Below are 27,889 nucleotides of genomic sequence, written 5' to 3' on the forward strand. Positions count from 1 at the left end.
AAAATAATTTATTTAAAGTAGATATAAAAAGACAATTTCTGAAAAAATTTCTCAACTGAGAAAGTTTCAAGCTAATACTAAAAATATATTTTATCTTGAAATTTTTTCCGATACAGTTTTAAAACAATTATTTCTTAATCTTTTAAGATATTATATTATTTGATTTTATAACATATAAGACTATATCAAGTTCCTTTAGGTATAATCAATCAACTATAAGATGAGCAACTATAAGGATTACCCCGTATACGTATATATCTTCACTGTCGAGGCAGGACAAGAAGAGATGAGGATTCCGTAGAGGAGGTTGACGCTCAGGGACCGCCGAACTAGTCGCTTCGCATCCCAGAAACCTTTACCCCACCGCTCGCTTCCGGCTAAACCCGCTGCCATCGCGTTTCAAGCAACTTGAAGCCACTCGTAGTTCTGTTTGTGTTTGCTAATTGTGAATTGTCTACTTCTTGCCGGTGGCTTGTGTGCATGCAGTGCACACCGAGGAAGACAGACGTTACCTTGGATCTGTGAATAGCAGAGACAGAATAAGAGAAAGACAGATAGTTAGTTAGATAGAGATAGATAGATGGATAGATATAGATGGGAAAGAAAGGAGGAGGGAGATATAGACATAGCGAGAGAAATGGATTTGGAGCACAAGCCGCCTGTGCGAGGCAAAGGAAGCTTTCGCGCTGGAAGCACTCGCCTACGAAATGCTCAGGCCGAGAAAAAGCCACCATCTCGGACGGCCGGGTTAGCTTCTTCATTTCGGTATAGCCATATTTATACTCATCGTCGCGCTTTTATACTGTAGACACTCAAGTTTATTTCACTAGTCGGTGGTGTTTACACAAGCCTCACCTATCAAATAACAGGTACATGCAAAGGTACCAATGTTTAATTACATACCTGATTGTTCGCGAATTAAAGATCGAGAACGTTTAATCATTAGAAATGTAAACATACAGACATTTTTTAAAATTGCAATTTTTCGACGTTTTAGAATATTCTGAACACATTCAGAAAAACCAAAAATTTTTTTTTAACAAAAACAAAGTTTCCTTTATGAGGAAGCAAAAGCATATGGAGCATTGTAGATTATTAATTATAATACGTTAATTTTAACCCTTAAATGCCACACCTCTCAAGAATCTCGTAAGTTCACTGAGGGGTCTAAAAGACCCCAGCATGAAAAATGTCTCCTTACTCATTGATTTTTTGATCTTTAGTTATGACAATTTTTTTCAATGTTGTTCAAGGTCTAGAGAAAAGTATAAAATGCTAATATTGTTCAAATTTCAATTTCAACATATTATAAAAAATTAAGTAAACTGAGTACTGCTAAGTGTACAAACGGGTAGGTCAATCACTCAACTATCATCAATGGGAGCATGAGCTCCATTTTTGGCAAGAACATTTGAAAACATTTCATTCTAAAGGGTCTGGGGTTTGCTGAACCCCACTGTTCATTTAATGGTTAAAAAAATATTAATTTCATTTAAGAAGAGTAATATTATAGGTATACTACAATCTTTCTCGTTTACTTTTATTGCTCTTATTTTACGAGATGTCTTTTTTTTTAATGTACACACTCTGTATACTTTAAAACAATTAGGGGAGACCGGGGCTAACTCGACATCGGGGCAAACTTGACACTAGACTTTTTGCTAATTTAAATCTATCGTAGAAACTTTTGCCTTTCCTATTGTAAATGCGTCTTTATGTGCTAGTATTATCAACGGGATTTGATGACATTCTGAGTTATGGTGTAATTTTTAGCGCGACATAAGCGTTTTTGATGGTAAAAAGTATTTTTCTGATCTCTCGAAAATTTCTACTCTTTCATCGAGTTTTACTCTTACAAACCTATATGTAAGTGATTTTCATGGGAAATTTGATGCTCTATATGAATCCGATAATCGTTTTTGGATATTTTCAAAATTTTCATGTTTTTGAAATGACAAAAGTGAAAAATGACGTCCGGGGCAAAGTCAACACCACGCCGTTTCGTCGGCTTTCAGTAACAAACGATGCTTGTCATGCAGCCGTATGGCTCATGACAAATGTATGCGCACGTCTGCGATCGCGAGTTTACCTGCATTAATTGTTTTTCAGACATGAGTTTAGATGAAGATAATTGAAAGTTCAACAATTTTTGTTCTCATTATTTTAAATGATTGTTCTAGCTATTTTATTCCGAATTTTTGTACTTTTTAAATACGCAATAAACAATGTATTTTTATTTTCAGACAGTAAAAAATAAGTTCCAGATCAAATTGTGTCGATCAGACAAAGTGTTGAGTTTGCCCCGGCATTTTTCAATTCAAAAATTTGTCTTTGCGTCACTTTTCCTTTCCTGGCGGCAAAACAAAGCGACGTACAGCAAAACATTCTGAATCAATTTTGTACCTGAAGGAACACTCTTTAAATATATACCATTGAAAAAATTTGCCTAAAAATTTTAATTAAATATTAAAAATTGCCTTTGAAAACATAGTGTCAAGTTAGCCCCAGTCTTCCCTACTATTTTGTAATTTTTGCTTCCTCATAGAGGAAGCTTTGTTTTCGTAAAACATTTTTTTAAGTAGTTTTCTATGCCAACGTGTTCCAAATATTCTAAAACGTCAAAAAATCACATTTTTACAAAATGTTTTGTGTGGGTGTGTGTGTGTGTGTGTACGGATTTGATATCTTCCGCTGTAACTTCCGCAAATTTTGAGATATCAGGCTGAATTCTTTTTAATCGATAGAGTATCATTAAAAGAAGATTGGTATTGAATTTGGTGATAATTGGTAAGGAGGTTTTTTAAATAAAATTTTGAATTTTATATGATCCCCGGCGATTCCATTAGATATGCTACGGGAATTCTTTCCTCCCTCGAATTACATATGTATTTATTTCACTCATAAAGCTTTCTATGAGGAAGTCAAACTAATAAATACTAATAACTATGCATCAAATAAAATACAAGCTTCCTCATAAGAGAAACTTTGTGAGCGAAATAAAATGTTGATGAAGCAATGTCCTGCAAGCAAATTCCTAATTTTATTTATTAATTATCTATAATAAAACTTATTTATAACTCAATATATTCTACGACGTATACTTTTTTTATTTACAATATTTTCCAATTTAAGATACAAAATATCAGTAAAAAAAAACATCAATTTTCGAGACTTTTAGTTATAAAAAGTTTTAATAAAAAGAAATTTTTTAATATATACAATGAATTTTATTTTACTTTAATATTGAAAGTCGTTAAGTGATAATGCAACTACGGCAAAAAGGTAAAAATAAACAAGATACAACAACAACGATAGCATGTGCGTGAATAATTTAGATTAAAACAAATATAATTAGACAGTTGTTCGGGCGATAAAGTAGAAATTTTTGTTGTTTATTTGAAAATTTCGAGCTTGCAAACGTGCTCTTAATTATCGCGCAGAACGAACAGCTCTTTAATGAGGCGTCGGTATTATATCATCGAATCGTTTTAACACGCGATAATGAGACAATGTTCAATGTCGCCGACGTGATATCGCCTGCGCCCTCACATAAAATAAAACGGTCGTGGCCGTATTGTGAGGAAAATACGCGCGGCGCACCCTCCGTCGGATGCTGCTAGCCGGGACGCGGACAGCCCGCTCGAAATACGCCCTGTCTCTCCAGAGACAGGGGACATATTGTTTGGTTCAGTAATTCCTCGCGTTATTTCCTGTGTTTGCTTTTTATCATTGTAAACTGATATATTGTCCGTCGTAGCTCCCCTTGCTATGGAGAAACTTATGGGCGCGGGAAGAGAGGGGCGGTTATATGGAATATGCGTATATGAGCGACGAAGAGGGCTCACTCATAATAGCTCAGACTAACGGTGCAAAGTTTCCACTTTATGAAGTGATGGAAACTAGATTACTCGACTATAACGAAGAGCTGTGCTTTCTTTATTTTTAGACGTAAATGTGTTTAGCAATGAAACATCGCTTCTCTCCGCGCTAGGCTACGTTCCGCGAATATACATGCTCGTAAATATATTTGATAGAGTGGCACGTGATTGTCATAGTGGTCTGTTTTTCATCCAGTCGGATATTTTGGGTTGTCGAGTGTTGGTTTATATTGACATTGGAAAAAAGATTCTTCCGTGTGATTCTTACTAAAAATAAAAAATTTGTTAACAGCTATATAAAATACGAAATAATTTAATTAAAAGCAGAGAGAAAGGGGGGAGGGGGAGAAAAGTACAGCTTACACATATAAATTTGAAATTAAAAATACTAAATTCATAATAAATACATCTTTATCTAAAACACTTCGTTCACGACAAAAACGAATTTAATTTGAGTATTATATGAAATGCGAACAATTTATATCTTATAATACATCATTGTGTTATTATATTACTCTGAAAAAATATATTAGCGAAACATTCTGGTGTCATTTTATACGCAAGAAAATAATTTTTTTTAAATTTATTATCTTTTCTCTTTTTTTTATATTAAGAAAGTATTTTAAATTAAATTAAAATAAATTATAAATAAAACGTATAAGTAAAAATAAAAGTACTGTCTTTCTCTTCCTCTTTTTATCTTGTCTCAATCAATTAATAAAAGTTTTGTCTTGGCAAATCGTTGGTCTGTCGTCATTGAGATATTGTATTGACATGTACTTCGCGTCAATGTTTGAGCTTGAACTCTCTCGAGTGTCGTATAAGTGCTTGCGTGCGCGACACTGTGATATACACGTTCGTCATATGGCGTGACACGTGCGCCAACGCTAAACTCGTGTCGCATGACAAACAACGAATTAAGTCTTACCGGCCGTCACATTTCAGAGCCGAATCAAATTCTCGCCAGTTTGAGATTTATCAATAGGATTTGCGAGATTATGTTGAGATAAATTTGTAAAATTATTAATGAATAAGAATTTTAGTTAAATATTCAATACAAAAATGAAAGATATATGTGCTTTTTACATAATGTTTAATAGAGGAAGAATGCAAATTTCCATAAGAATAATAGGATTACGTATACATAACATATGTGTTACGATATGGTAAGAGAATTACCCAAGAGCAAAAAATAAAATAAACGATATATGCGTACTTCATTTAAGTGAAAATTATAGAGATTTTATATATTATATAGACAACGTATTGAAGCAACATATTCTGAAGCAGTCTTTCGACGTCGTCTTCAAGACCATTTGAGATTCGGATTCGTTTGAATCTACATAGCGATGAAGACGTACCTATCGGTGGAACGTATAATTTGGTTCCTCTTCAGTTAATTACGCGAGGGCGGCATTGATACTGGTGGAATAAGGAGCGAGGTGAGGTGAGACGATGTTTAAAGGGCAACGGTGTAATTCGAAGAAAGGCGTCGAAGCGCATCGCGGCGTTGCTGGTAAAGTGGGTGTATAAGTGAGCGGTGGAGGTAGGTGGTTACCGAAACGGTAGTAGAGGTGTGGTTGTGCCACACATCGGGAGTCGCCGTCTTAGCAAAAGCTGGTATGATCTGGCACGGAAAACAGGGGAGTCTGTCTGTCTTTATCAGCCGGGCAGGCAGGTAGAGCCGTCGAGCCGTCCCGCCACCCCTATCTCCTTCACCCCTTCCCCTCTCTCATCCCTCACCATTCTTCTTGCCAAGAGTTACGCCAACGGCGAGAACACCCGATTGGCGTTTCTCTCTCGAACGAGGGAGGACATCACGCACCGCTATTGGTTCCCCGCGAATCCATACTAGGTATTCATTCGCCACCCCATTCGTCGATCCTTCACGGGGTCGAAATCTCATCTACCTCCCTTTCCACGTGAATCTCTCTCTCTCTCTCTCTCTCTCTCTCTCTCTCTCTCTCTCTTTCTCTCCTACATCTTTCTCATTCGACACTTCTTATGAGCGGCCGATGCAACTCACCCCTCTCACGAGCTGCCTTTACAATGCATTTCACCGCCGACGCTTTTACCTTTCGCGTCGGCTATTTCTAAATAAATACTTTTTTAATAAGCGTCGATGTCGTGTGGGTGTGATAGTAAACTCCGTAACTGCAGCTGTGCAGCTCCATTTTGCACATGTTTTTGCGGGAGAAAATTGGATTTTCACGTTCGTTCAGGTGCCAGCCATTTTTCTCATTCCGATATTTGCCGCATCTGCTTGGTGCCTTAATTTTCTGTTAACGTTGGCAAATGGTTAGAGATGGTATATGATCATTCTAAAGCAAAATATAAATTTTATAAACAACAGGAAAAATCATATAGTGCGTGATCTAACGCAGTTGAATTAATTATAAAACTTAAACCTTTGTGTGTGTAACACTGTTTTCTTTTTAAATCTTATTGAAACAAAATCAATTATTTCAAACTTTATAATAATGTCGATGTGCCTTTTGTAACAATATAATATATAAATATATATTTTGTTTATTATGTTGAAAAAAAGTGTATGTGTTGGTGTGTAGTATATATTGTTACAATATATACTACACACCCACACATACACTTTTTTTTAAACATAATAAAAAAGCAATATATATATTTATAATATATATTGCAATATATATATAATTATATGTAAGATTATTATTTATTTATAAAAAAGATACCTGTATAAAATTATATTTGCAAAGAAATATAAAGTAAAAATGTAATTATAATAATAATAATCTAGATATAAAAATAAAAAAAAGATATTTTAAAATATATAATAATGTATTCCGAAATAAAGACACTTCAAAAAGATTAATATTTGATATCTGTAAAATATAACTGTTCTAAGAATAATTATAATTATAAGTTGTAGATTATAAAGATTATGAGTTTGCTTCTTCTTCCTTTCTTTCAGCAAATAAATAAATAAATAAGAACAATTTAAAAAATTTCAAGTAATTATAAACAAGTAGAAAAACTTTTGTAAGAAATATTTACGTAATTTATAACACTGGTTTTAGAAAAAATTTTCTAAAAATTATTTATTTATCCAGGAATTTGCCAAATTGAATAAATCAAATGTTTTGATTGACTTGACAAAAATGTAATAAAACTATTAATAATTTTAAAATGTATTGTGGAATAAATAACAATTTCTTCAGGAAGTACAAGTAATTTATTTTGTTACTATCGTTCAAAGATCCAAGATAAAAAGCATGGTATCACACCACAAGTTCTAAAAAGAGACGATGCATGAGAATATCACTGATATCCGGCTTTTAAAACCGACATGGGTCGGTGGTGGTCGATGTGGCAGTGAACGAATTAGACCGAGAAGGAGCGGAACTCCGAAAGGGGATCGATGCAAAGTGTCGAACTCGAAAGCGCAGAGAGCGATCCTTCGTCTGCACTTTTGATGTCGATTGCACCTTACCCTATCCACCGCGAATTCGAGCAACTCGCGCTGCAGACAGAAACGAAATATAGTTACACTGCGACATCCGCGATAGGTAAAAGTGGGAAAGAGCAAATACGGAGGGATGAGAAATGTGGGGATGAAAAATTTTATGAGATAACGCCGGTCGAGCAACGAGGATGGGCCATCGTATCGCTCCGCCCATCGTACCGCCCACACCAGTGGTGGTTGCTGCTGGGCTTTCTCCCGTTCCCTCGTTCCCTTCACCCATCGCGGCGCAGCTGGAACCTTCTCGCGGCTCACTAGCAAGCGACGCACACACGTCATCCTCACCAGCGGCGAACGGCGTTTTTAATCGTCGCCTCGGGGTCGTCGCCGCGATCCATCCACGATCCATCCCATCGGGAATCGTCGGATTCGTCAATTCCGGACTGCTGTTGGGAATACTTCCGGAAGTGATCTGAGTCGTGTATCGGATGTGACGTTGACCAGAGATCAGTGAATCAACTGGACACTATTTTGAGATTAAAAACTTTCGGATAAAATTTATCGAATTTTACAGAGAAATCGAGAGAAAGAGCAAGGGGAAAATCAATCTCGAGATCGATTGGTGCAAAAGATATTTTGGTGCACGAAGATAATTGAGATTTTACCGATAATAATGTTTATCACTCACAACATCACTCTTGCTATAGAATGATTCTTCAAGATTGAACTTTCAAATCATAATTGATTTTCTCCAGAAAAATTCTACTTATGTTTTGATGATTAGGAGTAAATTAAAAATGAAACGGAAGGACTAGTTTTTTTAATAAACGGGATGTTGTTGGTGATTATAAATATGGAATATGTGAAACGATTAGTGGATTGAAACATTAACGATGCCGTCGGACAGTCAGGATTATGTAAAGTTAATTACTGAAGTGTCGAACACCGAATTGTCACGAAAGATTCATTTTTGCAATAAAAATGAAATCTTTTGAACTCGATGACGTTAATTCGCGTCACGATGCGTGTGATCTGAAATTATTCGCGATAAATTTGTATAGTTGTTAAGGACTGTATGAAAAACTGTATGAAGAACCACACCGTGATTAATAAGAATGAATTTCATTCAAATTTTGAAGTATATTCGTTGTTAGATTTTCGATAATTAATCGGAAGTCGGTGAAAGTGTTTTGGGCTTATAGAAAAAGAAAAAGTTGTGTTGTGAGCTGTGTTGCTGAGGTCAGTTTAAACGGCGACATTTTCACAATTTCTGTAAGTATTAACTTATTAGAATCAATTTTTTTTATTATCTTAAAAAATTGGTAATGAATTGAATTATAACTGTAATAGTGAATAGGTTGAGCGCACTCAGTGCACATTAAAGTCATTGTACACTGATTTAATGTCTATACTTATTAAAGTAAAATGCAAATATTTTGATTGATAAAATGCTCAATATATGTTTTATGAAATAGTACAATAATAAGGATTTCGTGACTTAACCTGTTTATATTAAACATGTACTCTATATTGATTTGTGTACAACGGCTTTAATGTGCACTGATTGTGAATGCGCACTGGTGCGTCTAACCGAATTTGCTATTAGTTTGTTCTATATTTTTTATGATGCGTTATTCAAGTTATTATTAAATTTGTAGATCTTTCCTAAGTAGTAAATTATACAGATTTATATAAATTATAAATGATTTAAAATTAATAATTAAACAAATAAAACATTTGATTTAAAATCAATGTTCTTTATATTTCTAAATTTTTCATTGTCAGTTTATTAAATCAATTTTTATTATTACTGTTATTTGAACGAGTAATCGTACGTATGTATAATATGTACATACCTACACATATTTATAAATAAATAAATTAATAAATATATCTACATAACTTTGTGACAACAAGAATAGAAAGAAACAACAATACATTAAACACCTCGCGCCATATAATAAAAAATTACCATTATTATTATTGTTGTTATTATAAAATCGCGCTGATAAGCATACGTAATTCTGATCGATTTTTATGTGATAAATATGTCTAGCAATAGAGTAATTCGATTGCGGTAGAGAGTGCATAACGCAGTCGTGTACGCAGTCGTGTCCTCAAAGTCTATAACACAGAAGTTCATTAATCGAAAGGTAGAATATGAGATCAAAAGCTTGGGATAATTAACCAGATTGCATGAACGGATAAAGCGAAGATATATATACTGCTTTTCTGCATCCAGCCAGAGAGTACTAAATGGATTAAAACGCCCGTCGCGTCGCAGCTCCATTCTCTCGCATTGAAAAAAAAAGCGGGATGTGTTGCGTGCAATAACCAAATATATTCAAAAAGGATATGAACGTTCAAAAATCAACAATAATTGTGAGCTGAATTATCTTTTAATAACACAGTGAATTTTTGAACGTGAATCTTTAATTATATGTTTGTAAATATAACAGAATGCAAAAATAAAGTTTAAGTAAAAGTAAGTATTAAGAAGTCTGTATATATACGTTGTAGAAATTTTATATATCCTATCTCAATTTCTTATGACTTTTATGAATAATGAAATAAATATTTTTAGTAATAATAAAAAAAAAGTATTAAGATGTCGAGAGAGGAATAAAAACTTTACGAAAACTACAAAAGAATTAAATTCAAACGTTTATGATACAGAAATTAGTGATTCCATAATACTTATAATCTCCGTTTTCTCTCTCTCTCTCTCTCTCTCTCTCTCTCTCTCCTCTCTCTCTTTCTTGAATTATTGAACTATTATTGCATCTACAATATTATACAATAAAATTTTAACATATCTCATTGTTTCGTTACTGAATTTTTTTTATCCACACACAACAATTAACTTTATTAGATTCAAGTTTACTTTTCAACGAGAGTGTTTTCCAGAAGAAGATGCGAGCAACATGATTAACCGACAACTACTTCGGCTATTTGCGCTATATAAACACAGCAATCTGTCACTTCATTTCTTCCTCTTGTAATGATTTAGATGCATGCGCATACATACATACACACATATATACACGGACGTGTCGTGCTAGCGATAAAAACATTTAGCATTCGAAAGCGCCTCGACGATTATCATGGTAGGGCGTAACAATTTGTGTAGTCAAAACAATGTGCGCGCACGATACAAACAAATGCATGTCGAAGCAGTAACGGTGCGGTAAGTGCCACTGGAAATTAACGAACAATTAGTTCGCCCCGTCCATGTTTTATAAACACGGTGCTTGTGCCATCGACGACCATTATTTTCGAGGATTCTTTCGCCCGCTCGCCTACCCGGCCTATGCGCTACTACCTAAAGTACTTCGCGTTCGAGCGTGCGTCCGAAGCATCCGTGTATTCGAGCGAGTACTTAGGCCTTCGAGCACCGCGGCACGGCACGGGAGCTGGGGTCTCGCGAAGAGCGTTTCGTTGTGCTTAAAAGTACGGCGAGACGCGGAGGGCAGAGCGAGGCCAAGGCAGCTTTGGTGTTGCAGCCTCTTCAAACCTCGTGCAAACACTCTGGGACGCGGAGCGTTCGCCTGGTACGGCGATTAATATCCCAATAAGGTCTCGTTCACGGAGTTCACTCGACCGCGCGCGGCTTCGTTGTTTATTCATTGTATCGCCGAATGCTCTCCCGCGGCATAAGCTGCCTCGATGGCCGCTACGCTCTATACCGTAGATTCTTCGGATCGGGGATTAGAACAGCTAGATTACATAACAGCGCGGGAAAGACGATATCATTTCACGTAACATGAACAAATATGGAAAAATAAAGAATACTGTATACAGTAACGGACAAAAATATTGACATTGAGTGATTGATACTGTAAAATGGTCTTCGAAAAAAATGGTGACTGCTCACCTGTATTTTTATTCCTTGCCTTATATTTGACTATACATATATTACATAAATTAATATAAATGAAAGTAAAGTTACATGAAAGAAATAAAAACGCTTCTTTAAAAAAAATTTTCTTTGGGCTTTCAAATTATATTCAAATTTTATAAAAAATTCTGATGCATATTACTTTCGAATTATTGCTTTGACCGTACTCTTCATTTATTTGTGTAACAATCTGTGATGTATTTTCTCTTACTATATTTACAATTTTTCGTTGTTTTTTTGGTACTTAGTTTAGGTGGGCGTTTACACTTTATCCATTACTTCTCAAATTTTTTATTTTGAAATTTTTTGATAATTTTATGGATTTTGTATAACAATTTCTTTTAATTATCTACAGAAACTTGTGAATGTGTTAGGTATTCTCTGCTTTCAACAAATTCAATGCAATTTTTCTTTCCCCCAATGTCGTTTCTTTATCTTATTTATAGTTACTCTATCATGTGTAGTTATTTTGTAACCAAGTTAAAAATGAACCTAAATAGTAAAAAAAAAACATTAGGATTTGTTTTACAAAAGACGATAGGTTTTATTGGGAGCTTTCCAGCAAGTGACACAAGCCGACACAAATGTCGTTCTATCTTTTTTTTTGGCAATGAGTAACAAAGACAAAACAATACCTGTGTCGACTTGTGTCGCTTGCTGGAAAGCTCCCATTATTAACCAAAAAACGTAATCACATTTTGCGCCATGTGCAACAGTACTGATGCGTGGATTAATCAAGAATACACATAATTCATTATGCTAATAGATCGATTTGTTGAAAGATGAAACATTCTTGGGAAGCGTTTTTATTTCTTTCATGTGACTTTATTCATTTATATTAATTCTTATAATGTGTAATGAAATGCAAACAAAAAACAAAGTTTTTTACAAAAATTAACATTTTATTGTCATTTTCATCAAAGATATATCTTTGGTAGATTATGTTGCAATAGCGTTTGCACTAAGTCAATTATTTTGTTTGCAATTATATATATATAAGAAGGATAATCTGTAATAAAGAATACATAATTTTTCTCAGCTCTATTAAATCTTAAATATTTAAAATTTGCTAATCTAGAAACGTTAAGTAATATTGAGTACACTAAAAGTGATACTGAATATTGTGATATTTGAAATATATGTATACAAAAGGTTTTTAATACATAAAACTCCATCTCACTCACATTTCCTGAAGAGCTTAAATTCTTAATTGGCTATTATTCTTTTATTACTAATATATTTTTAAATGTATTTGATGTGATAATTAATAGACAGTTAATTTTGAATCATTAGTTCAGAAAACTTATCATTTCTGTATGCATTCACAGTTTAAATAGTTTAAAAAGAAGAGTTTCTTATTTTGGATACAAAGTCCGCCATATTTTTTATTATTTTTAATATAATATTATCGTGTCATGAGAGACGGTCATATGGCAAGTCTTATTATTATATGATTTATATTGAAGTCATTCAAGTTTTCGTGTCGAGATCATGTAACTTCGGCAACTTTTTGTCCAAGCATCACGGGAGTATTCGTTACGTGTATATGTCTCATCGTATATTGCGAGAGCAGCTGACACTATAATAACTGAATCTACAACCACTGAATGGAGAATTTTAAGAGTGATGCGCGAAGCCGCGATTAGCATATTTATCGAGTATCTTGTATCATTTCTCACCGTTGTTAAAATGGGGTAACATGTCACGATGTTAATTGCCAAGCGTTGAGATACGACCGGCCGAAAAACTTGATATCGCTTTATTGACCAATCCACCCAGTTACACTCGGTAAGCGTGTTAAGTATCCGCCGCTTTTATTTTACGCGAATTTTATTGTAAACTAAGTGGAATAAAATTTCGCGCGCGAAAAATTATTTAATTAGCAATCGAATATTCGCCGTCGGGTGTTAAACACAGTTGTGCGTGACGTAACGCAACTTCTCAGAAATTGAGCAATTTAGGTAAAGAAGATATTTCAAATAATAAAACTAATGTATTTGCTATAATCATAACATTCTGATTGTATTGCAAGATTTAAAAACTTTTTTTCAATTGTGTAAATAGATTAGATATTATTAACTTAAGATTTTACAATTAAGTTTAGATATCATAGCACACACACACAAGAAACAATGTATATTAAATAACTAATTAGAGTGCAACAAAAATTTATAAAATATTAAAAATTAAAAGATGGAAATGGAAAAGTTGAGTACACTTGTAAATTTACACTTGTAAATTTATTACGTGCATTTTATCTAAAAGTTATTTCGTTAATTATTATATATTGAAATATCTTGCATTCAAAATTCAAATAGTTGAGAGGGAAATTTTTATTTTGTGTCATCGTGGTGTACAGCAATAATAAAATAGATAAAGAATTGCAGACTATAAAAATAAACATGCATACCTGCCTTGCTGTGTGTTCGTGCATTGAGAAAAATTTAATTTGGATAGATTCATTGAATGCGGTTAAGGTATATAATATTTATTATTCTGTAATTTATATTACTTTTGCATTGAGGACTGCAACTGAGAAAATTGTGGATTTATAATAAACGCCCGCATTTTTTTTTAAATTTGGGGAATAATTGCGTAGAAACTTTCATCATATGATAATAATCGAGAGATAAATTGATTCATAAATTAAATGATAAATATTCAGGCGGATATAGATATTGCATATAAGCTACAAGTAAGAATTTATTTAATTTTACTCCCACATAACTGACATATACGGACGACGGAAGAGACCGCGAGAACGTCCTCGAATTCAATGGAACCGCCGCGACTTCCTTTCTCGCTTTATTTTCCCCGTCGTAGAGTCTCGGGGCATTATTACGCTACTTGATTTCGCATCGAGCCAGCTGTCTCCGATTATTTGCTATAGAAATTTCAGGGATTCTGATTCAAAGGGAGACCCCGGCAACCTCCGCTAATATTTGAGGAGAGGCCTCGCGCAGTCTTGGGTCTTACCCGACGCGCGCGGGCTTTTTCGTTGTACAATCCATTTCGGATCTTTTTCTCAACGAATAGACACAACTTCGCAGATATGTAGGTACAGTGAGTATAATCATACTTCCGCGTAAAAGAGCGAGATACGTGACATATAAAAAGATATTAAAAAGTATAACTTATTTGCGTTCTCTATAATATTTAATGTGCAATGTGCTAAAGAATATCAAAAGCTATTGTAAATCGCACATGTGGTTGAAACAATGTCTAAATATGCCATCCAACACATACTCTATCTACAGTTTTAAAATATTTAGAAATAGAAATTAAAGTATTTTTTGCAAAATATATCATATCGTTGTTATGCTCTTTTATCGATAATTCAAATATGTAATTCTTCTAAAGTCATTTGCAATCCTAATCATAATTAAGAAAATTAAGAACTGCGATTAATAGATCCCTTTGAATCTACTTTTTGCTCTTTTCAGAGCAAAGAGTTTCAAGGGTTCTTTTATTATGTTCGATAATGGATATCGTGTTATGTTAATCGTGGTCTTCGATCTTGTAAAATTGACGAATTAATGCGCTTCGTTGATTAAGGTAGGCGTCTCGCTACGTGCTAGTCATGTGACTGTTTGTAGGTTTTCACGTTCAGAAATATATATTTCAGACAATTTTTGCTAAGGGAAAAATAATTTTATGACGTATAGTGTAAAATTTCATACGAGACAAAGTATGTTACTTTTTCCAAATTATGTGATTTTTCTCATTTGACTCCGTTTTGATCAGCTGATCATGCGAGTCGTCGAGAAAGGTTACAAGTGAGGTTACATCTTCTTTTCGATTGAATTTTGACAATTACTGAGAAAGGGTTTCAAAACGCATGACAGGGGTGTCAATCACTATGCACGTCGGCTAAGAAAGACGAGCCTCATAACCTGCAACTACAGTGATTAGCCAGCGGCGTTGCCAAGTTTTCCCAACTTCACCTCGATCAAAAAATGTCTGCTCGATTATCGCATTTTCACTAAAATAAACTAAAAAATTAGCAGCAAAATCTCCGGTAAACTATATATTTTATGGTTGCATCGGATTCTTCGAAATCTAAAGTACAAAAACAATGTTTTTTCTCACTTCATCTAATCGAAAAATGCGAAAATATGTGATTGAAACCGTGATAGAGCCTTCTTTTTCGTGCCGTCTGTATATGAAGTAATGCAAAATTTGTGATTTTCGAGATCGATTTTCTAGAGTAAATAGTCGGTAAGGAGCCACAGAAAAAATCGACTGCAAAGCTGAACATATAATTTAATATAAAATCCAAAATCGAAAACTTTATTTAATACATGTCCTGACGAGACGACTATCTTAATGACATCGCTGGTTCAAAGAACTCGTTCTCCAATGACACGGCGCGGCGGCGGCGACGCGCGGCACTACCCCTCGCGAAATACCTTTTCATCGAATGATCCCATGAGAAACGATGCGAAGCGATGAAGTTCGAGGGAGATCACGCGAACCGGAAGAGTAAACCAAAGTATTCTAAGTATTCAGACTAAGTATAAGGGACGGAAATCGTTTGTTGCCCGCGGAGTTCGAGCGGAGTTCGCGCAGTTTAAGCTAATCGTATGGTTTTGTATCCCGGCTTTTCCTCACCGACGTACACTTTGTTTCGCGCCAAGAGCCACAGCGATGGTTAAGCTCGATAACGTTCTCGGCACCGTGATTACTCTTGTAATTACCACGTGTTATTAATTTGCTTCAAATCGGCATAAAGCGTTAATTTTCGCTTTGAAACAGTACAGGCGACGCAACATTTTGAAATTTTTACATTTTGTTTTCTAATTTTGCGCATTCGAGATATATGCGTGGTTTGATAGTGACAATATTATCAATCAATCTTTATTATTTCAGCTTAAGTTAAGAAGTGGACTTGGTTTGCAAGTAACCTTATACACTCTCATATTTCTTCCATATAACTTTAACGCAATCTTAACACTTATTTCTATCTACCTTTTCTTATTCTACCCTCTTTCTCCTACCACAAATGCTTCAACACTTTCCTTTAACGTTATCTAATTCAAAGTGACAATATTATTAAAAAAAAAGTTTTGCGTCTAACTATTACTTAAATTTTCCCAGGAATAATCTATATCAGTATTATGAATTATTTATCATACATGTCGTATTAATTTACCTCTTTTATTGCTCTTTCCTTAAGTAAATTCCTTGTTCATACAACAGAATTATAACACATCTATTTAGTGTTGTATTATGTGATGGTATTAGTCTATGACCAGTGCACCCAACAGATTTTTTGGCTGTAGATGGATTTATTGGTAGTCGCAACGCTGTAAATTCAGATAGATGCGCACAAGAAGGTCTTTAAGCTGGCGCTGTTTTAAGCTATCTGTGACTTAGGGACCACCACCCCATTACGCTCGCTCTCACCCTCTCTCACAATCCGCGTGAGCTCGGCGTCTCGGGCCAAGAATCAGCAAGATGGTTAGTCAGATAGCACTTTGCAGCGCTACAACGCTCGCTCATGCTCACGCGCACGGCCGCGGCTGGCGGGTGGCTGTCGGTTAAGGTACGCGCGCAGGTGTGGGTGGAACACGTATACGAACGTATGCCTGTGGGACATGGTGTGATCCAAAGTCGTGGATGGGGCCGCCGAGGTGGTTGGTATCTTGTTGGAGGGCGAGAAATACGAGCTGGCAGGCTTGAGGCTCTTCCAACAGCTTGCGTGCGCGATCGAATCGAGAGAAAGCGAGCGTGAGACAGAGTGGTGGCGAGCTGGTGGGCGGGGGGGGGGAGACGAAAAGGACGGAGTGGCCGCGGACGGGGGTGCTTTGCCTGTTCGCACTCCCTTTTCGCGGTGCTCTTTAAAAAATTAGCTTCTCCTCCGCTTATTCACTCTTGCTAGAGCAATGCCCCGCCGCACCGTTTTATCGTACAACTCGCAATCATCAGAGCGGGCTTCGGGAAGCGAGCGAGAGAACAATTTGTTCGAAATACATAGATCAACGTACATTTTGCACTTAAAATAATTTATATAACAATTTGAATGGCAATTGTTGTAGCGTTGAGACATTATAATTATTGAATTTACATTGTAATAATATATTTAAACAAAATGATTCTAATTAAGAAATGTCTGTAAGGAATAATGTCTATAAGAAAATAATCTAATTTTATTGAAAAATATCTTGTTATAATATTTGTATATATTACGTACGACATACTCCCTGTAGAAAAGCTGCTCTAATACGGTGTAATACGAGGTTGCATAAAGGAGAGGAAGTGGTACATTAATTCCGAGTTACCCCTCAAATATCCTTCTACCCCCGTACGTGTGCGCAACACTAAGACTACCTATAACAGCAGTTAGCCCGCGGTGTTCAGGACGGCCGGTAATTTGTTCCGAGATATACGATAGACAATAACACCAGTAAAGGGCAGCAGCGCGCGCCGACTAATTTGTTTATCATAAGTTTATCTTGATTTATCGCTGCACCCTCACCTGTGTCGTTTCGTAACACCAATTGCGACTTTTGCTTCTCTTCTCTTTTTTTTTTTCTCTCTCTCTCTCTCTTTCTCTCTTGATGTCAAGTCCCGGTGAATAAATTTTACCCCTTCTTTTCTTCTCCTTTTGCTTTTCCAAAACCTACTATATGCCAGAATTGTAGGGTATTGCCCTTTCGCGGGTGATTCGTATAAATGTTTTTATTTGAGGTATGAGTTTCGAAGAAAGATATGCACCGAATAAATAACTAAATATTAATTCATACCGCGAATTGTGAAATCGGTCAAATTTTAAATAGTACTGTGATAGTTGATAATTCGATATACATTATTTTGAATAGAATGTTAAAAAATTTATTGGAGTGGATTTAATTCGGCTCGTACGAAAGGCTTGCATGCATATTACAGAGGGAAACCGTTTGCATGTCTGGCAAAAGGTCATTTCATATACCCTATATTTACGTATATCTATATAAAATTAATTAAACTGCGATTTTATTGATCGCTAAACAGCGCGATTGTGCTGCACGTCGATTATTTGATATGCGACAAATTTTGATTTTATCGAAATTTATGATAGTGAATTTATCGCAAACCTCTATCATATCGTTATTATGTTACACCAAACTGCGGAAATTACTTTTGAGAAATTTACGATAATTTACAGTCTCGCGGTTTTGCGGTACAACTTGTGAAGTATTAATATAATAAAGGAACAATCGCAGTAAATAAAAAATTTATGCTAAAAATGCCGGTATGGCTTATTAAATTCTTAATTGCATGAAATATTCTGACAATAGTCTGAAATATTCGCAACAATTTCATGATCTCTAATTTTAAAGATAAATTTGTTATCGGCGCGATTTACGAAAATTGCAAGTTGTCGAAATATTATTAAATAAATTCAACACACTGCCTTGAAAAATCCAGTTTTACTCTAAAAATATAAGTATCATGCAAAGTAGATGTTTCTCACATGCCTTCAATTATATATTATATATGTATATATATATAGAGTAAAACTGGATTTTTCAAGACAGTGTTGAATTTATAATATATATATATATATATATATATATATATATACCTATAGCATTTATCATAATAATTAACATAGTATAAAATACAAATGTGCTTGCATTTGCAAATAATTTGTGTAGTATGACTTCCATAAAGTTATTAAATACCAATTTTTAAAAATATATGTATAAAGATTGAAGTCAAATAAATAATAAATTATATGCAGCGGGGCAGAAAATTAAAACGCAGCCGCGTATTAATGGAGTAAAAATGGTGAAGGTGTACCGCCGGAGGAGTGTCCAGTCACGCTATGGAAATTATGACGTATTACACGATTGCCTTTTCAACGTTGCACGCAGCCTGCTCATGCCGTGACTAATAAGTAGACATAACGCAATTTAACGCGCATTAAGGCGGCCTAGTACATGGTAGTGAAAAGAATTTGAACGATGTGATTCGGAAACAGCTATATTCACTCGCAACATGACGTGAATTATCTTACCTAGGGAATTCCTCGTAAACTGAATAAAAATTAATTCAAATCAAATTTTTTAAGGAGCAGGTTTTACAGGTACTCTCTATAGTCAGTTGAGAGATGAAGAGAAAATCTTCAAATTCATCGATTCTAAGTATTCATAAAATATTTTCGTGAATTTTGATGACGTTAGAGCTTATATCATACCCATATTAGTCGAAGTGAGAATTAATTAAAAATATCGTGTAAGTGCTCCTTTGACTCTGGCGGCTTATACATGTAAGAAAATGTGGTAACGTCGCGAACTTGACAGTTCTGCTCATATGACCGTGGTTATTTCACAATGGGTGTCATTTAAATGTTCAGTTAAACTTATTTTAGCTCAGTAAATGTTGTTTTTGCTCAAGTTATATTTTCTATAGTGCTCAGTTAAATCGAATTATTTATCAGTAGAATAATTAAATTTCATAGCAATTATATGTATCCGCAAGGCCAATTGTTATTTTGATAGGTTAAACATTTAATATTTCTCGATAAAAAATCATATTTTGCTCAGATTTTTTTTTTTAAAGTAACAAATTACAATAAATAGGTTGATGTGTTGAAATAGGGATAGTAAAAATAAAATCAAATATCTACATAAACAAAGTCTACATAAACTGTTTCGAAATATAATCAAATAGTCAACATCGTGTCATATTATTGAATAACCAACGCCGCTTTTGCTCGAGCAGGACGACCACGTTTTCGCTTTTGACCCAATGGTATAGCCTTTGCTTCGTCCGGTGCGATCACGAACCTCATACGAAGTGAAATACCAAGGATGTGTTGACACATATAAAGCTTGAAAAAATCGCTGCAATCACATTTTCCTTGGAGCCAATTGTGTTTCGTGATTAATGTTTTGTTATTATATCATATGCCCCGGTCAAATTATCCGTGTCTTTCTGTAGGTTAATTGTATTGTTATTTTGTTTTATGAAGAACATAATAAAATCGCCCGGTCGACCAAACTTATTGCATTCAGTTCTTATTTTTTCGGGTGACTAGAGTAATAATAAATATAACGATTGGGCAAATAACAATGCAAATTAGATTTATTAACTATGCATTATTCCCATAACAAAATAAATTTATTTATTTTGCATTTGCATTTTCTAACTTAGCATTATCATTAAAATCTATTGAGCATTGATTTTATTTTTACTTAATATTTTTTTAATTAACTGAGCAAAATAAAAAATAACTGAGCATTTTATATTATCCCTTTCACAATTTCACATAATTCTAGAGCGAGTACTTCTCCGTAAGCGCTCGTAAACGTTAGGTGCTTAAGTTTGAGGTGCTGTCATACTTGTGGTGCTGTACTGGCTGTACACTTTTCGCGCGGGTGCAGTCGCTGCGACATTGCCAAATCTCCCTTGTTATTCGAAGCACGCTACGTGAACTGTGATATGGCCTGTTTCAATAGCCAATAACAAAATTTTACGCAATAACCCTTGTTTTTCTCGATATTTCTGAAAAGCTTAGATTAAGATCTATAAGAGCTCCGTTTTTTGAATCTCTGGTAGGTCGCCTTTATATAATTAATATCTCGTTTCCTGTCTCCAAGAGCCCTTATGCCATGCTCATGTTAAAAACTGTGATTTCAAAATTTATTTTTGCATATTTTTACACGATAACCGATGCTAAAATTTTTCGAGCACTTTTCTCGCATCTCAATTTATACGTCCATGAAGTTTTTTCTAATTTCTAGATACATCCATTATCTGTAGAACTTCTTTAATTACAAAATTCAGTGTGCCATGAAATTCAAACAGTACTTTTCAATACAATATTCTTGTGCCATAAATTATAAATGTCAAATATATTAATAAAACAAATAAATTTTAAAAGATTGAAACATACACATACGCGTACTAGTTTAAAACTAAGCCAATAAGTACATATGGAAGAATCTATGTATATGCCAAAATCGTACTACTTAAGATATTTTATGTTATTTATTTGATACTAATTCGCATACTGGTAATAATTTAAAATTAGTTAATAATTTAAAAAAACTTCATGATGATACGATGTAAGATGATAAATTAATGATAAAATGATATTACGTTAAATTTAATAAAAATATATTGATTCAAATTTTATATATACTGTAATATATACTGTAATATATACATAAAATAAACGTAAAATGTTTTACAATAAATCAAATTTTATAAAAATATGAAACTGCAGAATAAAACCGCTAAAATTATTAGATTGTTGTCTGCAGCTATATAAATTGATAAAAAATTATATTAATTGTACCTAATTTTTTAAATGTTTGTAACACGCATAAAATAAAATGTAATCTCAAAATTTTTTGTCTATATTTCTTATTACTTAGTTACTTGATATTTTTACAATTAAAAGTTGTTTATATTCAATAATAAGAAAAACATTGAATGAGGTACGATTTAAGTGACTACGTATTTGGCTTCTCTCGTGCATGTCATCTTTGAGCTAAAAAAATGTATATCTTTCTGAATTTATTATTTAAAAAAAAATTTTAGTAGGCATATTTTACTCGTTTTAAAAGACACGCACACATATAAAACACATATATATACTCGTTCTGATATCACGTTTAATCGAAAATAAAAAATAATAAGGAAAATTCAGAAAATTATCAAAAAATATGTACTTGCTAAATATTATAGTTTATGAAAAGCAGGTTTTAAAATATCAGTCTAAAAATATTTTTTGTATTGTAAGCTATTTGGAAAATATTTAATTATCCATTTCTCACGAAATTGAATGCATTCTTGCTAAAAATAAATTTATTTCTTGCACAATTTTATATTATTCTAATCGTGTTGTAGAAAGTAATATATTTGACAAATACTTTATCGCTCATTATTCCATTTTACGAGAGTAATATTTCAAGATTATCATAGTCACATCTTCTCGCTGTAACGTATATAAATTGCACTCGCGTAAATTAAATGCTTGCTTATAATTAAGCGATAGGTTGCGACATTAGTGTGCGCGGTTCTTGTAATAAATAATTATAGATATACACACATATACGAGAAATATATATATATATATATATATATATATATATATATATATAAGGTATTATACACGTATGTATGTAACAACTCTGTTTTCGTTAGGCATACTCATTACGCATTTAGATAGGATCTTAATGCGGCGGAGAGATGAAAATATAATTATCCGCTGACGCTTTACATTGCGGGGGACGGTTACACATGCGAGATATGCGAGCAACGAGCCAGGTCATCCTCTTATGGATTTACACGTGAAAAATTAAAGTAGTAAATTGGTGAGACAACGAGCGTGCGCGCGTATTTACGCTAGCAACATGCATCACGGAAGCCGAACATTTGTGTACGATGAACGAGCGTTGGTTAGTGGTTAGTGTACGTTAATTCGAAGCGGTCAGTTAATTAAAGTAATCGAAATATAGTACGGGGCACTCTATAATTAGTAAGTTGACGGCCAACACGATAATGCGATCTTGGATCGGCTTGCGATCACCTTTCCAACGAGTCTCTCTGGCGAGAGTCTTTACATAATATTTCGAGTACGAGGAAAAAGATAAAAAACAAGGAACCTGAAGCAAGGTCGCATAAAAGATCACGCAGCACTTATCTTATTCTCGCGTGAGATTTTTGCGAAGCATATTTTGGCTATATAATATATCTTAGGAACTAAATTTTTTTTTCATCATTATGTTATATATTGATATGTTTCTTTACATTAATACGAGTTATATAGTTAAACTATTATTTAAAAAAACTGATGTTTATTTTAAAAATATGATATTTAGCAGATATATATATTTTTTTCAACAATAATTTTACAAACCTTTGTAGAATAAATAGTTGCTTTTTATTTGCAATTAACCGTGATAGAAGAAGTGCAAATTGTATCCATCTAGCTGACAATAATGATTTAGCTACTGACAACTCGCTTGATAACTCACAAGCAAGATGTGGACGGATTAATATACGCAAAGTTCTTAAGAGTTAAACTGATCAATTCCATAAAATAAATAGTAGACAATATTAAAGTTGTAAATAAAGCATGTGCTCTCTGGCGCCAGGATTAAGAAATTTGTAAAAAGTAAAATTTAGTTTTTTTTTAAAGATTGTAGAATAAATTTTTACAATCATTTCAGTGGAATTCGCGCACCTCATTGTTGCTATTACGTGGATATTTACGTGTTACATGGCGGATAAAGCGTTCTGGGTCACGAGAATAAATGTACGAACATACCGCAAAACGTAGCTGAGGTGCATGGACACCGGAAGTTTATACTTATTCACTGAGCACCGAAAGGGCGACTGGGTATAATTTACGTATAAATTTAGCAGAATGAATCAACGGCAGGCGATTAATCGCAATGGCTCACCCACGATAATAGCAGTGCCCCGCTCGCCTGTTTACGAGCGTTTAACAAATACATTACGTTTTTCATTATCTGGCCACGTGGACGCAATATCTGCTATTTTTATTCCACCTTTGATGCCTAGTCTCTCCTGGTACAAATATTTTTTATATGCACGTTATATATGCAATTGTGATAATTATGGAGCGATTTACTAATAGCAGAAAACGATTGTGTGAAGCAATAGAGAAGAACAGCGAGTGTATTATAATATATAAGTAAATAATAATTGTAATTAAGGTAATTAGGGAAACGGGGAATAGCACTGTTAAGAGTGTTAAAAAGCCTATTTGACTTTTGCTTGAAATATGGAGAAATAGGTACTATCATCGTAGAAAAATGCTGAGATAATCTTACTGTATAAAAAACAAGGCAACAAGGATGATCTAAAAAATTATCGACCTATTTCGCTCTTTTCCCACATGTATAAATTACTGATAAAAAGTAATAACTAACAAAATATCCAGATTAGATGAGTGTCAATCTAGGGAGCAGGCAGGTTTCTGAAAGCATGCTACTCAAAAATCATATCCATATCTTACGTTAGTGGAAAAAAAACACATAAGTACAATCAACCACTTTGTGCTTATAGGTTTTGAAAAGGCTTTCGATACCATTGAAACCTGACCATTAATTCACACACAAATGTTGTCGATCGAGTAGACTATCGCTACATCTCTTTAATCCGAAATTTATACTATGACGCTACAATGACATTTCGAACATTCAGCAACACAGATTCAATACCTTTAAGCGTAGAATCGGGCAAGAAAACACCATATCGCTAAAGTTGTTTACCAACACCGGCAACACCTTAGAAGATGCTTTCAAAATCTTGAACTGGAGAAAACAGGATATAAACATAAATGGTGAATATTTGCCAAATCTATGTTTCGCAGACTATATAGATGGTGTTGTTCTTAGACAATATAGAACATTTACAATAAATGGTAACTGTGCTTAATATGGCCACAGATAAAAGATCTTTCAAATAATATTAAAAGGACAATGATTGTGAGCAACCAAACTATAACTGGAAGTATTAAGATAGATAATGAGGAATTATAGGTAGGTAGTAGAGGAATATATATATCTGCAGCAACTCATCACTCTCTTTCGGGAAACAACATCAGTTGAAAGAAATCAATCATAGAGTAAAATTAGGCTTATGGAAGACCAAGAGATGTATTCAAATCTCAATACCCACAGCATTTAAAAACGAAAGTTTTCAATCAATGTATAATCCCAATGTTACTTATACTTTTGAATCATGGACCATCACGGAACATGCACTGGAAAAAATGAGAGCAACACAAAGAGCTATGGAGTGTTCAATGGAAATTCAGCTAGTGGATAAAGTGTTTAAGATGTCTCCATCTGCAACCAAACAAAAGTTACTGATGTACATTGCGAGGCTAAAATAAATGTGGGCTGGTTATGTAATGAGAAGAGACGATGGTAGGTAGACTAGAAACATAGCTGAATGGCATATGGCGTTCAGGAATGGGTAAGAGAAATCTATAGGAAGAACTAGGTAGAAAGACAACATCGTCAAGATAGCGGAAAAACAGTGGACAAGAGTAGCTGCCGATCGCGAAACATAGAAAGAACTAGGGGAGGCATACATCCAAAAGTGGACTATATAGATAATGCTGAACATGATGATAATGATAATTGTAATGTATCTTCATTAAATAATTAATTTTCATAGCACGATTGCGCACACAAGTAAAGAGAGTGAAAATGAAGAAGTGAGAGCAGAAATATCCGCCAAATCCTTTCAAATGCAGCAAAATTAAATACACAAAAATAATATTTATTTGTCGTTACAATTTAAGGACTAAAATTATTTATAAATTATACAGAAAATTATCTAGTAAAATTTTATCATTATAAACAAATTATTTAAGAAACAATAAAATTTATTGTTATAAAATTTTCCTCCTAGTATCGCGGAATCTTTAAGCGGCTTAATAACCCGTAAAGTTTTACAAACAAATTTAAAGTTGTAAATATAACATAATTCATGTGTTGTGTGAGAACGATGTATCGATGGAGACCGTGAGAAGTGGTTTATGAAAACGCGATTCCCATACTCTAGCGTTGGTCAGAGTAGCGCGTACCACGAAGGGAAAGAGAATGAAACGATGCGAGGGTAGGCGGATTGCACGAAATAAACAGGCCGTGAAATTACCTTTTAAATATTAGATTATGATTAAATGTGTACCTACCTCCGAGGCACTAGATGTTCAGCACCACCCTACGCGCAGTTCATAAAGCCAATGGGGGTGGTTTATGGCGGATAAGACTCGAACCACCCCTCTTCTATATCGAGATATCAATCAGCTCTTGGCATCAGATAAGATTGGTTGCTCAGGAAGTGAGTGCTTTTCAAAATCCGGATGAGGTTTCTCGTGTTTTTTAGCGAACTATCTGTCCGCAGATTTTTACAAATAAATTGTATTTATATAAACATGATTATATAATGTATTATATAAAAAAAAATATTTCTCCATTTCTTTTCAGAAATATAAATAAACAATTTTAAAAATTTGCAAAGTAAAAAAAAGAATAAAGAATTTTACTTTATATACCCCAAGGGGCCTTAAAGGGCGTTTTGATGGGACGTACCCAACCCTAACCTCCAATTCAACCACTACCTTACTGTTTCCTTCCTTTGAACCAACGGTTTAACGTCTCTTCCGAAAGACGGAGCCCAGTTTTCTCCGCATCTTGCACGAAGGGGCGCGGTTTTTCGGAAAAAAAACTTTTCCATGTTACATGGCTGTAGTGGACTTGAACCTGGTTCCTCAGATTACGAGTCTGGCGTTCTACCACTAGACCACACCGCCGTCCTGAAATTTGCAAAGTAATTGACGTAATATAACGCAAAAATAATCTCTATAATAAATAATTATGAATATATACATCCTTCTTTGCTGTATAAAAAGGTGTATAATTTTACTTTTATTATTGACAATACATTGTCTTGTTTATATACAACACTGTTATACGCACATTCACCTTTATTATGACGGTCATCACTGGTGGATCGATACTAAGTTTTCCTTGTCATCGGTGACCATCATAGGGCAATAGACAAATAAATACGTTACGTATTATATTTTTGTGCAATTCAATACTATAAAACTAGCTACTATAAATGTTTAACTGTTGTTTTTAGTATAAAATAATTTAATTGGCGTGAACAAAAAGTCACGTAAAATATGCTCGGCGATGAATGTGTTAAGTAAGTATACATGTTATATAAAATGATGAAAAGTGTAACATAATGATTATGAATGTTATTTTTAGGGAAGCTCGGTTAATAAATTTATAGCAATACCTATATTTTTGACTATCAGTGCATGACATTTATCACTCGCGTATCATTTCGGTATTATTTCGTAACGTGCCAAGAATTTCACTGTCCAACATTAAACTCTTCACGTCACTCATAAACAACCAGATAACTGAAATAGAGACGTTCCGCGTATCGGTCGATAATAATCCTTCCTGTCACGCTGGCACTTGATACCGCCGTATATGCGTAAGCTATAACAATGTTCGACTTTGTTAGTGCCTAATTGGGTGTCGTTAACGCACACCGGGTCATAAACGTTCGTAGTGGCACCTTCGGCGATAAATTTTCCTATACTCCTCCGTTAAAGAAGTTAAAGGTCCGACCAACACACCAACACGGACGGCGGGACCCAGGCCGTAAAGGCCGATCGTGACGAGCAGGTGTTTATATCCGGCCTCTCGCGACCGGTGGCCAACGTTCCGTTCCGCGTCCGTCCGTCCGTCCGCCCGCGTACGCATACGATACGCATACATATGCATAAAAAGAACGTGTAATACCCAGCGGGTATTGTACGCCCCCGCCGCAGCTCGCGATTCGTCGAAAAACTTTCCGACGGCGTAAGCATATGCATTGCTCACTTAACAAGATTGATATAACGAGATATAGGTATGCGAGAATTGTGCGTTTGTGCGAATGCGCGCGAGCGTCCGACCGTGCGTGTGCATCCGCAATTACGCGCGACAGAGAGGATACGTAACAGATAATTAATGCAAACGAGGAGTCGCCCCGGGAAAGTTCAATTCCCGGCGGGATCTACTTCAACCGGAAAGGTGCGAAGTGGAATGCGACAGCTTGGAAAAATATATTTATGAAATCGATGCGTTTCCGTAGGAGGATTATTTGTGCGTCCTGATAGCATCTCGAGATAATTCA

General features: G+C 34.6%; 1 protein-coding gene and 1 long non-coding RNA gene across 4 annotated transcripts in view; one reads left to right on the forward strand and one right to left on the reverse strand.

Annotated features, from left to right (window-relative positions):
- Window positions 1-254: 254 nt before the first annotated feature.
- Window positions 255-27,859, reverse strand: LOC143903134 (uncharacterized). Of its 3 annotated transcripts, none has more exons than XR_013258615.1 (6): window positions 27,287-27,859; window positions 26,999-27,207; window positions 26,677-26,720; window positions 26,313-26,507; window positions 25,884-26,085; window positions 255-519 (listed from the first exon to the last, which is right to left on the reverse strand). It is a non-coding gene; the product is annotated as an uncharacterized LOC143903134 (long non-coding RNA). The 3 variants fall into 3 exon arrangements; XR_013258613.1 differs by lacking the exon at window positions 255-519 and adding an exon at window positions 22,973-25,029; XR_013258614.1 differs by lacking the exon at window positions 255-519 and adding an exon at window positions 22,973-25,029 and having other exon boundaries at window positions 26,671-26,720.
- LOC143903128 (uncharacterized) overlaps window positions 7,119-27,889 on the forward strand; it is a 49,377-nt gene continuing 28,606 nt past the window's right edge. Inside the window, exon 1 of the mRNA XM_077416553.1 lies at window positions 7,119-8,589. The gene's annotated coding sequence lies outside the window, so the exon portion shown is untranslated. The remainder of the gene's footprint in view (window positions 8,590-27,889) is intronic.

The sequence above is a fragment of the Temnothorax americanus genome, unplaced genomic scaffold, assembly GCF_048541705.1.
Source record: "Temnothorax americanus isolate GAGA-0224 unplaced genomic scaffold, ASM4854170v1 Scaffold103, whole genome shotgun sequence".
In the NCBI taxonomy this organism is placed as follows: domain Eukaryota; kingdom Metazoa; phylum Arthropoda; class Insecta; order Hymenoptera; family Formicidae; genus Temnothorax; species Temnothorax americanus.